Genomic DNA, 12,896 nt, shown 5'->3' on the forward strand with positions numbered 1-12,896 from the left:
CTGTAAGATGCCACCTAACCTGGGTAAAGCTGGCAGCTAAAATTACTTTATACACATCAAAGAAGTAGGGTACAGTGCAGCATCTTTGTTAATAATGACTATATTTGGGATGTCTTCTTTGTGCAACGCCTTATACTGTCTCCTATGTGTGAACACTGTACTGAGAGCCTACCGGTTGTGGAGCACTAGTTTTATAATTGTGGTATTTGTTAAGTGCTCCCTCCCAAGTGCTGAGCACTATACTGGGAGCTTTTTATTGGGCAATCCTCTAGACTGTAAACTCATTATGGGCAGGGAGTTTGTTTGCTAATTTTGTTGTATTGACCTCTCCCAAGTGTTTAGTATAGTGCTCCCCCCATCTAGACTGAAGCTTGCTGTGGGCAGGGAATATGTCTGTTTATTGTTGTAGTGTACTTCCCCAAGTGCTTAGTACAGTGTTTTACACACAGTAAGCACTCAATAAATACCACTGAATGAATGAATGCTCTCTGCACATATTAAGTACTCAATAAATACCATTGATAGATGGATTGATTACTGCGGTTGTGTTTTGCTACCTTGGGAGGTGGAGGTGACAACAAGTCATGTGGAAACTGTGACCCCCTTCTAGACTGTGAGCCCGTTGTTGGGTAGGGACTGTCTCTATATGTTGCCAACTTGTACTTCCCAAGTACTTAGTACAGTGCTCTGCACACAATAAGCGCTCAATAAATATGATTGAATGAATGAATGAATTGCACAGAGGAGTCAGTTCTCAGCAGTTGTAGCTGGGCGGCTCTGCCTTTATATCTGGGCTATTCAGAGTAGCCAAGGCTGCGTCCTAGCATAAAGCCCCACACCAGTCAATCAGCCAGTACAGAAGCACTGTACTAAGCGCTTGGGAGAGTACAATAGAGCAATATAGCAGACACATTCCCTGCTCACAATTAGCTTAAAGTCAATCAATCAATCAGTGGTATTTGCTGAGCACCTTCTTCATGCAGAGCACTATATTAAGTGCTTGGGAGAGTAGACTACAGCAGAGTTCCCTGCCCACAAGGGACTTACAGTCTAGAGGGGGAGACAAACATTAATATAAATAAATTGTGGATATATACATGTGAGAAGGCTGGCCTATAAGTGAAGCTTTCCCACAAAAGTAGTACTTATCTTTTTCAGAAAAGCACGTTAGTAACCCCAAGTTGCTCTCTATACTTGCCTCAACTGACATTATGCTAATAGTATTTGTTAGGTACTTACTATTGTGCTGAGCACTGTACTAAGCACTGGAGAAAATTCAAGATAATCAAATCGGGCACAGTCCCTGACCCATTTTGGGGCTCATAGTCTAAGTCTCCCAGAGGAACAGGAATCATGTCTAATTCTCACTGTGTATTCTCTCTTAGCAGTTAGTACAGTGCCTGGCACCTAGTAAGCACTTAACAGTTTCCATTAATAAATGAACAAATAATTAAACAAATAAATTGATGAACAAATAAATAAATAAATCCTAAGACTGCTTAGGGGGAAGGAGAATAGAACAGACTGAAACAGTTCCTTATCATACAGATGAGGAAACTAAAGCAAAGAGAAATGAAATGATTTACCCAAGGTCACACAGCAGGCAAGAGACAGAGCTGAGACTTTTACCCAGGACTCCTGACTCCCAGGTCCATGCTTTTTCCACTAGACCACCCTGATGTCATAAGTTATCCCAATCTCATTTATCATGTTGAGCACTTTTTTATTTCACTGGGATATGTCTGATTAAATCACATAGTGGTATCTTGTAAAGCATCAGTCGATTAATCAATCATTCCAGCGCTCAGAACAGTGCTCAGCACATAGTAAGCGCTTAACAAATACTATCATTATTATTCTTATCTGTATTGAGTGCTTACTGTGTGCAGAGCACTGTACTAAACACTTGGAAGAGTACAATATAGCAGAGTTGGTAGATACATTCCCTGCCCATAGTGAGCTTACAGTCTATTCCAGAATCACCCCCACGCATGAGATATAACCCAAATGTAAGCAAATCTTGCAAACCCCACTGCCATTTTGGAGGAGGAGAAGAAGGTCCAAAGGGATATTAATCATCCATTCATTCATTCAATCATTTATTGAACACTTACTGTGTGCAAGCACTGTACTAAATGCTTGGGATAGTACAATAGAACAATAAACAGACACATTCCCTGCCCACAAGTTCACTACAGTCTAGAGGATTTGTCACGGTGGATCGAGAACAGTGTCCAGCGCTTAGAACAGTGCTTTGCACATAGTAAGCACTTTATAAATGCCATTATTATTATTATTATTATTATTATTATTATTATCTGTGATTAACCCTGGGCCTCTCCAACAGTTTCTACCTGTATCTTCACCCCCACATAGCAACCTATAGATCCACGTTGGATCTCTCTCTCTCCTGGAGGAAGAGTTGGCTGGCTAGTCTACTCATAAGATGCCCAGGGGTAATCAGGGAGGTTTTGGCTGGGATTCGCCAATACTCCTGGGACATTGCAAAAACAGGATCACTATTTTCCTAGGCCTCAAGTCTCTCTTGCCAGGAAAATCTGTCCTGCCACTCTGTCTTGCCAATCAGAGGTTCTTGCATGACCTCTGTCTTGCTCAGGGTGAACTATGTTTAATATCCATACTGGACAATTTTGAGAACTAGCTACTCTTTTAACAATAACTTGGCTCTCCTAACTTCTTCCTCCTGATTTTATATCTTTCCCCTCATGCCCACATCTTGCTAAACTACCTCCAGCCCTCTAAGAGTCACCTCCTCCAGCAGTCCTGCCCTGATTAATCAATCACATTTTTTGAGTGCATACTGTGTGCAGAGCACTGTACCAAGCGCTTGGGAGAGTACCACATAACAGTGTAACAGACACGTCCCCTGCCCACAGAGAACTTTCATTCTGGGTTATACTATCCTAACAATCAACACAGGACTCATAAACCAACCTATTTCTTATGAATTGATTTATTCACTTGGGTTTATTATTCTAACAATTCTCTTCTTCGTAATTATGGTACTTTCACCCACCTATGTATTCTGTTTCCTTGACGAGGCGAAAAATTATTTGAGGAGAGGGATCGCTTCCTTTCCTTCTATTAATGTCTCACAGAACCTCGTACTGTTCTACAGACACTATTTGCTCTATATTGTGAATGTTGTTTTATATATATATGTATATACAGACTGGGCACGTGAAGGCAAAGATTTGCAATCCTTCAAGTTACTAAGTAATAGTAATGGTATTTATTGAATGCCTACTAAATGTAATGCATTAAATCCTTGGGAAATTACTCAGAAGAATAAAACACAGACCTACTCACAAGGAGTTTGCACTATACTGGGAGAGAGAGACATAAAAATATTTTCAAGAAGCGAAATCAGAATAAATGCATTTAGATTGAGGATGACATAAACAAATCCTCATTGTGTGCAAGGAATGTGTCTGTTAATTGTTGCATTGTACACTCCCCCAGCGCTTAGTAAAGTGCTTTGCACACAGTAAGCGCTCAGTAAATACGACAGTGAAATCCATGCATTAAAAAGCGACTGCTTAATATGACTTGGGAAGCAGCATGGCTTAGTGGAAAAGAGCAAGGGCTTTGGAGTCAGAGGACATGGGTTCAAATCCTGGCTCCACCAATTGTCAGCTGTGTGACTTTGGGCGAGTCACTTAACTTTTCTGGGCCTCAGTTACCTCATCTGTAAAATGGGAATTAAGGCTGTGAGCCCCACGGGGGACAACCTGATCACTTTGTAATCTCCCCAGCACTTAGAACAGTGCTTGGCACATAGTAAGCACTTAATAAATGCCATTATTATTATTATTATTCTTATCATGTGTACCATCTCTATTGTACTGTACTTTCCCAAGCACTTTGTACAGTGATCTGCATAAAATAAAAACTTAATAAATACTTTGGATTTATTTATTAGGTGCTGGGAACTAGTCAGAGAGGTTTGTTGGGCAAAGGTGGGATTTTAGGAATGAATACAAATCATTCGATCAATCAGTCAACACAGAACAGCATGGCATACTGCACAGAGCACAGGGCTGGGAGTCAGAAGGACCTGGGTTCTAATCCCGACTCCACCACTTGTCTGCTGGTGACCTTGGGCAAATCACTTCACTTCTCTGTGCTTCAGTTATCTCATTTGCAAAATGGAGATTAAGACTGTGAGCCTCACATGGAACAGGGACCGTGTCCAGCCTGATTATATTTACCCAGTGCTTAGAACAGTACCTCACACAGAGTAATGCTTAACAAATACCTGAATTAAACGAAGAAAAGAGAGAGTTCTTATATTTTGCACACAGCCGTTGTGGCTTTAAGTATAGCTGAATTTTGGCAATCACTGCAGATTATAGTCCGCATGGAATGAGGATGGGCTAGCCCTCTCCCAACTCACCAGGGCCGAGCAAGTTCTTCTGCTTCCAGGGGAAAGTAACGGCAGCTGCCATGGGTCTCTCAGCCGGAGCGAGTGAGTGTGGAAAGACCGGCCAGACAGCGAGGCCAGAGTGGGCGGCCAGATGTGCGCTTGGCCCTGGGCCTCCCCGAGGAACTGTAACTCCCTGGCAAACACCATTCTGCTTCGCATTTGGAAATCCTCTGTGCTTGTTGGCTCTGGTGCCCACTGGGGAGGCAGACACGACTACCCCGTTCCGCTGGGTGAGCCCCGGCTGGGGAGGCGAGGCACGGAGGACCATCTCTGGGCACACAGGGTAGGTGAAGGATGCACCAATGGAGCACTGGCCTTTTCTGTCCCCTTCAGGCCGGGCTGGATCTCACACCAATAGCGTCCTCTCCCAGCACTTAGAACAGTGCTTTGTACATAGTGAGCGCTTAATAAATGCCATTATTATTATCTCCAACCCTCTGACGTACAGACACCCAATTACCCTTTAATAACATAATAATAATAATAATAATAATAATGATAATTGCAGTATTCATTAAGTGTGCACTATGTGCCAGGCACTGTACTAAGCACAGGGGTAGATACAAGCTAATTGGGTTGGACATAGTCCCTGACTCATATGGAGCTCACAGCTTTAATCCTATTTTACAGGCTGAGGGAACTGAGGCATGGAGAAGTGAAATGACTTGCCCAAGGTCACACAGCAGGCAAATGGCAGAGCCTAGATTAGAACCTCAAGGCTGTGTTCTGGGTCTCTTCATCTCACTTTCCACAGACTCCCCCAGGGACCTCACCCACTCCCACAGATTGTTGCCATTTCTTCGTGGATAATTCCCAAATCTACCTCTCCATTCCCGCCTCTCTCCTCTTCAGTCACACATTTCTTCTTCCTGCCTACAGGACATCTCTATGTGGATATCTATTTGTTCTGATGATTTTGACACCTGTCTACATGTTTTGTTTTGTTGTCTGTCCTCCCCTTCTAGACTGTGAGCCTGTTGTTGGGTAGGGACTATCTTTATATGTTGCCGACTTGTACTTCCCAAGTGCTTAGTACAGTGCTCTGCACACAGTAAGTGCTCAATAAATACGATTGAATGAATGAATGAATCCATGATCATCTGACTCGCGGGCCCATGCTCTGTCCACTATGCTATGCTGCTTCTTTCAACAGCAGCCTCCCCAGTTCTGGCGGGTGTGCCCAGGCCTTCCCAGCCCTGAAAGAAATACTGATAAGCCATGGCAGGCAACTGTCCAGAGGCTTCCTAGCCCACAGTAGGAGCTCCCCCTTCACTCCTTTCCCTCTCCCTCCTCCCCCTGGGAGCAGCAGCTCAATCACCCACCCTTTCATCATCAATCGTATTTATTGAGTGCTTACTATGTGCAGAGCACTGTACTAAGCGCTTGGGAAGTACAAATTGGCAACATATAGAGACAGTCCCTACCCAACAGTGGGCTCACAGTCTAAAAGGGGGAGACAGAGAACAAAACCAAACATACTAACAAAATAAAATAAATAGAATAGATATGTACAAGTAAAATAAATAGAGTAATAAATATGTACCTCATCTGTAAATGGGGATTAAGACTGTGAGCCCCATGTGGGACAGGGAGTGTGTCCAGCCAGATTTGCTTGCATTCACCCCAGCACTTAGTACAGTGCCTTGCACATAGTAAGTGCTCAGCAAATACCATAATTATTATTACTATTATTTAACTTCCTAACACCAAAATCATGGTTTCAGCAGAACTGCAGCTATGGTATTGCATGTATAGAAATGCTAAATGATCTTGGGGGATGGAATCTAATCAAAAGAGTTTGAGTTAGAAAGGAAATGGAAGGCAGGGTCAGCAATCTATCTGACTGGTTGATGGGGCTGCCACATTGCATTCTGGGAAGTCTAGAGATCACTGAGCAAACAAAGCAGAAAAAAATTCCAACAGTCACAACTCAGGTCACCAGCATGTAGGATGAAGCCTATCTCACAGCTGGGTGGAATTCTGCATAGTCATCGGCTCAGTTGGGACTAAATCCAACACAAAAATAGAAGCCTGACCTTTCCAGGCAAATTCCATGTAGGAGTGAACCATCATTCCTCCTCCCGAAAGAGATGGGCCTCAGGGGAGGCAGGATGAGTGTTTGGTCCAGAAAGAGTTGTCAGGTCCTTTTGGAGAGTCTCTGAGTGGCATTAACACAAGTGATTCTGTGTGGTTAAACATACCCTAGAAGTGGGTATTTTTTCCCCACAAAACCTGCGCTGGATTGTGAATGAGCTCATTGGTCTAAACTATATATGAGATAGAAAGCTCATGACCATAACTGACTGAAGTAGCATGGCGTAGTGGACAGAATACAGGCCTGGGAGTCAGATGACCTGGGCTCTAGTCCTGGCTCTGTCAATTGCTTGCTGTGTGACCTTGGTCACTTAACTTCTCTGGGTCCTAGCTCTCCTGCTCTCCCTGCTACTTAGACTGTGAGCCCTGAATGGGATGGGACTGTGTCCAACCTAATTCACTTGTATCTACCTCAATGCTTAGAACAATGTTTGACACAAAATAAGTGCTTAACAGATACCATTTAAAAAGAAAAATGAGGAGGAAGGCTGAATTTCTTCCTCAACCTCCCCACCAACACCACGGAGTGAAGCCCCCAGCCCTCTCCTCTCCCCACGCCAGATGTGCACAGTATTTGGTGGAAATCACCTAAGCAACAAATAAAACAACGTGGAAGAAGGCTGAGGATGTTTCTTCCCAGGAAAGGTGTGCCTTGAAGCAGTGACATGCCCAAAGCTTGTCCTAACCCACTTGGTGGTCACAGACTAAGGGAGAGGGAGAACCAACATTGAATGCCCATTTTACAGATAAGCAAACTGAAGTATCGAGAAGTGAAGTGACATGCAAAGTCACCCAGCAGGAAAGTGGTGGAGGCAGGATTAGAACCCTGGTCTTCTGACTCCTAGGCCTGTACTCATTTCACTAGGTACTCTGTTTCTTCATTCATTCAATTGTATTTATTGAGTGCTTTCTGTGTGTGAAGGACTGTACTAAGTGCTTAAGTGCTTCTCTCTCCAGGATTCTTGATTTCAGGTCATTTTCTGGTTCCTTACCCTCCTGTCACACTGGACGGTCTCCCCTGAGGCCAGACAAGATGATGGCAGGGTGAAAGTCAGAAAGGCTCTTGTTCTTGGCCACCCAAAACTGGGTGGTGTGTGGGAAGCAGACGGCTGAGGCAGGCTGATGGAGTGTTTGCTATAGTTCTTTCTTCTGATGTGAAAAAGCAGGAACACTGAGATAGCAATTCTGTTCCCAAAGCTATGCTTCCCCGAACAGCTTCTGCCTTCCCTGAAATGAGATCAAATATAAACAGGTAATGCCTACAAACACCTACAAAAGGAAGAATCAGAACACCCAGGCAACAGCCAATCAGTCCTTGGGCCAACCAGGAGTCAGGCCTGAAGATCTCACCACAAGAACCAATCAACAGCTTTTCACCTTTCCCAATTAAAAAATACAAGCAGCAAAGACTCCTTGGGGAGAACTAAAAGAAGGGATGGGAAGCATGGCCTAGTGGACAGAGCATGGGCCTGGGAGTCAGAAGGACCTGGGTTCTAATCCTGGCTCTGCCTCTTGTCTACTGTGTGACCCCTGGGCAAGTCACTTCACTTCTCTGTGCCTCAGTTTCCTCAGCTGCAAAATGGGGATTAAGACTGTGAGCCCCATGTGGGAGAGGAACTATGTCCCACCTGATTTTCTTGTATCTACCCCTTGCTTAGTATAGCATCTTGCACACAGTAAGCACTTAAATACCACGATTATTATTATTAAGCTTGGAGAATAAGCATTTAAGTTTACCTGATGCCTTCTGTCACTTACAGTCTTTTAGACTGTGAGCCCACTGTTGGGCAGGGATTGTCTCTATATGTTGCCAATTTGTACTACCCAAGCGCTTAGTACACTGCTCTGCACACAGTATGCACTCAATAAATACGATTGATGACTTACAGAAACATACTCTTCCAATTTCTGACTATGCAGCTCCTGAAAGAGGAACCTGGATTCAATTTGCTTTTAAGCTCAGTCTACATAATGTAAGATGACTTTTGTTTTGGCTATATTGCTGGGCACATAATAAGCACTCAATAAATACCACACTAGAAAAAAGGACAACCTGTTCATTAATCAATCACATCTACTTAGTACTTTCATTCATTCATTCAATTGTATTTATTGAGCTCTTACTGTGTGCAGAGCACTGTAGTAAGCGCTTGGGAAGCAGTAGTTGGCAACATATGGAGACAGTCCCTACCCAACAACGGGCTCACAGTCTAGAAGGGGAAGACAGACAACAAAACAAAACAATAGACAGGTGTCGTCAGAACAAATAGAATTAAAGCTAAATGCACATCATTAACAAAATAAATAGAATAGTAAATATGTACAAGTAAAATAAATAGAGTAATAAATCTGTACAAACATATATACAGGTGCTGTGGGGATGGGGAGAAGGTAGGGTGGGGGGGATGGGGAGGAGGAGAGAAAAAAGGGGCTCAGAGTGGGAAGGCCTCTTGGAGGAGGTGAGCTCTCAGTAGGGCTTTGAAGGGAGGAAGAGAGCTAGCTTGGCAGATGTGTGGATAGAGGGCATTCCAGGTGAGGGGGAGGATGTGGGTTGGGGGTCGACGGTGGGACAGGTGAAAACGAGGTACAGTGAGGAGGTCAGCGGCAGAGGAGCGGAGGGTGCAGGCTGGGCTGTAGAAGGAGAGAAGGGAGGTGAGGTAGGAGGGGGCGAGGTGATGGACAGCCTTGAAGCCGAGAGTGAGGAGTTTTTGCTTTATGCGTAGGTTGACAGGCAGCCACTGGAGAGTTTTGAGGAGGGGAGTAACATGCCCAGAGCGTTTCTGAACAAAGATGATCCGGGCAGCAGCGCTAAGTATAGACTGAAGTGGGGAGAGACAGGAGGATGGGAGATCAGAGAGGAGGCTGATGCAGTAATCCAGTCGGGATAAGATGACAGATTGAACCAGCAAGGTAGAGGTCATGTCATGTCTTTGACTTCTAGTGCTCTCTCATAAATGCTTAGTACAGGGCTCTGTTTACAGCAGAGCTTCAGTAAATACTGACCGAGTAGCACGTAGACCTCTTCATCCCTATTCTCAATTATCTTGCATGTACCCCAGCATTTAGTTCAGTGCTTGGTACATAATTAGCACTTGTGATCAGGGAAAACGTCTCTATTGTTATATTGCACTCTCCATCAAGTGCTCAATAAATATGAATAAATGAAATACCACAATTTTTATTATTTGTCCTCTCAACTAGACTCACCTAACCTTCCTTGCCCCCACTGACACCCTGCCCACTAATAATGAACATATGCAAGACATTAGAATAATTCTATTCTGCAGTTTTATTTATATACTCATAATACTACTGAAGAAGTTAGGATTTTATTCATTTTCCAAAGAATGTGTTAGGAATTTACAGCTTTTCAAAACACAGTCCCCTTGGAGAGTTAGCATGGCCTGGGAGTCAGAGATAAACAATTGACTCTAATCCCAGCTATGCCACTTGTCAGTTATGTAACCTTGGTCCAGTCACTTAATCTCTCTGGGCTTCAGTTTCCTTATCTGTAATGTGGGGATTTGCTGCCCATTCTCCCTCTTGCTTATACTATGAGCCTCGGGACAGGGATTGTGTCTGACGATTAATTTCTCTCTCTCCCAGTTTGGCACATTGTAAGTCCTTAACAAATACCACCACCATCATTACTAAGTTAGAAATAAATATTTTACAAATAATTTAGTTTTATAGATACATATCTAAATTATTTGTAAAATGAAATAAACACAAACCCATGTGCACTCATACAGAAGTTGCTCCAGCCCACTGAATCTCTTGGTTACAATTGTCATGCCTTCTTCTTTAAACTGCAAGCTCACTGTGGGCAGGGAACACATCTATCAATACTGTTGTACTGTATTTTCCAAAGTGCTGCACATAGTAAGTGCTCAATAAATGCCATCGACTGAGTGATTCTTCAGCTGTTATGTCCTCTCAAAGATGCAACCTCCTCCAGGAGGCCTTCCCAGACTGGGCCCCCCTTTTCCTCTGGTCCTCCTCCCCTCCCCAATGCCCCGACTCCATCTGCTCTACTGCCCTCCCTGCCCCACAACACTTGTGTATATGTACATATTCATTATCCTATTTATTTTATTAATTATGTGTATATATTTATTTATATTGTTGCTATTGGTGCCTTTCTATTTATTTTGTTTAGTTTTGTCTTCCCCATTTTAGACTGTAAGCCCATTGTTGGGTAGGGATTGTCTCTGTTGCCAAATTTCACATTCCAAGTGCTTAGCACAGTACTCTGCACACAGCAAGCACTCAATAAATATGATTGAATGAATGAACGAATGAAAGGATACCCTATTATCTAAATGTAGTCACATTTCAATAAAGGGATGAGGGCAGGTGGAAAGCACAAGGTCCCTATTTCCTTATTTCCATAGCCTCTACTGCAGGCGGGGGCTGGAATGTAGCCCGTGGAAAGATGAATTATCATGCAGATCAATTGATGGTATTTATTAAGCGCTTACTGTGGGCAAAGCACTGTACTAAGTGCTTGGGAGACCAATCACTAGACTGTAAACTCCTTGAGGGCAGGTATTCTGTCTAATATTGTAAGTGTACTCTTCCAAGGGCTTATTACAGTGCTCTGCTCACAGTAAGCGCTCAGTAAATATCATCAATTGATTGATCGAAAAGGGAGAAAACAGAAGTTGAACTACAAGGACAAATCCGCAGCAACAACCAGAAAACATTAAGAGGTTAAACAGGTATTTTCTCACCTCCATTCTCTTCTCGTCTCCATTTCTGTTCCACACTGAGGTTTTCGTGGTTTCTTAATTCAAGAGCCCTCCCACGTTGGAGTTCCTGCTTTAGGGCCTACGTAGAAAATGCTTGACTTGGAGAAGTTCCAGTCACCACATTCCCCACTTCAAATAATACAGGAAAGAGAAGTAAGTCACTAGTTGCTACACATCATTCTTCCCACTCTCTGCTACGGAGACTGATGAGGGAAATCGAACCTTCTCTGGTGGCATGGCAGAGACTGAAAAAAAATAGAAATAGATCAGGTCTCTGGAAGGAAGTGAGGCATAATGTATATTCTATTTGGAGTGCAAAGGAAAGAAAAGACTAGAGCTGTTATTCTAATAGCATAGGATCACTAGCAGCCAAAGGTTCATTCACACAGAAACATACATGACAATTCAGTTGAAGGGTTTTGGCACAAAGAGCAATTGTTGTTTTCAAATTTTTGCTTTTTAAACATAGTGGCCAATGCGGAAAGATCTCTCCATTAGTTGAATTTGTGGCTCATTTGGTTACTATGCCAAGTGGGGAGCAGAATTATTTTGTTCATCTCCATTACGGCCAAGGGTGGGAAATGCTCATTTCCCTGTCTTGAATGTCACATCTTTGCCGGAAGTGATGGCACATTCTGGGCAAATTAAAGAGCAGCAGGCTTTGACACAGGGCAGCAGTTGTCAGGATTCAGAATTGAACACAGGTATTTTCTGGGGGAGATTTGCTGTGTCCACCTCAGAGGATGGATGCCATTATTTCTGCAGTGCTACCTCTCTCTTAGGCTTGTCATACGGTCCATTCAAAAACCAATTAATTCTGATTCAGATCTGCCCAGTCTTGGTTTTGAAAACATACTGACTGCGGTTAACTGGACACCCTCCCCCTCCCTTGAGCTTGCAGAGAGCCAAAGAGTGACAGCAAAGTGCACTGAGTGAATCATGCAATGCCCTAGGGAAAGGTGAATCATAACTAGACAGTCACTCCTTTTGCTTGTGGTCCTGGTGGCATAGCTCTGCTTGAAACAGAAACGTCTCAGCCCAGAGAATATTCTACAGCCCAGTCATACTGTAAGCCCTGGCCTGAATTCATAGCAATTTTTCTCCTGTAAGGAAGAGTAGATTTTAAAAACCTCTAAAACATCGATACATTAGCAGAGGGGATGGAGAAGTGAAAAAGCTCTTGAAGGATAACTGCAGTTAGTGTGAAATTGAAAGCGCTAGCATGAAATGCTCCTCTTATGGTTGCACCTAGAGAGTTTCCAGTATTCTACCAGTCTCGACTATGGGAGGGAGAGTCAAGCAGAGGCTTATCCATTCCATTCCTAGCGTGGGCAGTGGCTAGTGAGTGGAAGGCAATCTGCTACAAGCCAAAACTCACCTGTGCTGGGCAGTAGTGGCATGGGAGAGTCGAAGGTGGAGATTCAAGTTTACTGCGTGGAAGGAGACAATGGTAAACCACTTCCGTATTTGTACCAAGAAAACTCTATGGAGCCACTACCAGAATGACTGCAGATGGAGATGGGGTGTTCTGAAAGAGATGTGTCCATGGCATTGCTAGGGGTCAGAGATGACTCAACAGTATGAGTTAAGACAAGACTATGAAA

The 12,896-nt window shown here is 43.5% G+C and overlaps 1 non-coding gene across 1 annotated transcript; it reads left to right on the plus strand.

Moving 5' to 3' along the window:
* Window positions 1-12,522: 12,522 nt before the first annotated feature.
* LOC119931083 lies at window positions 12,523-12,660 on the plus strand. Its single transcript, XR_005451947.1, has one exon. It is a non-coding gene; the product is annotated as a small nucleolar RNA SNORA7 (small nucleolar RNA).
* Window positions 12,661-12,896: the final 236 nt, after the last annotated feature.

The sequence above is a fragment of the Tachyglossus aculeatus genome, chromosome 7 (assembly GCF_015852505.1).
Source record: "Tachyglossus aculeatus isolate mTacAcu1 chromosome 7, mTacAcu1.pri, whole genome shotgun sequence".
NCBI lineage: Eukaryota > Metazoa > Chordata > Mammalia > Monotremata > Tachyglossidae > Tachyglossus > Tachyglossus aculeatus.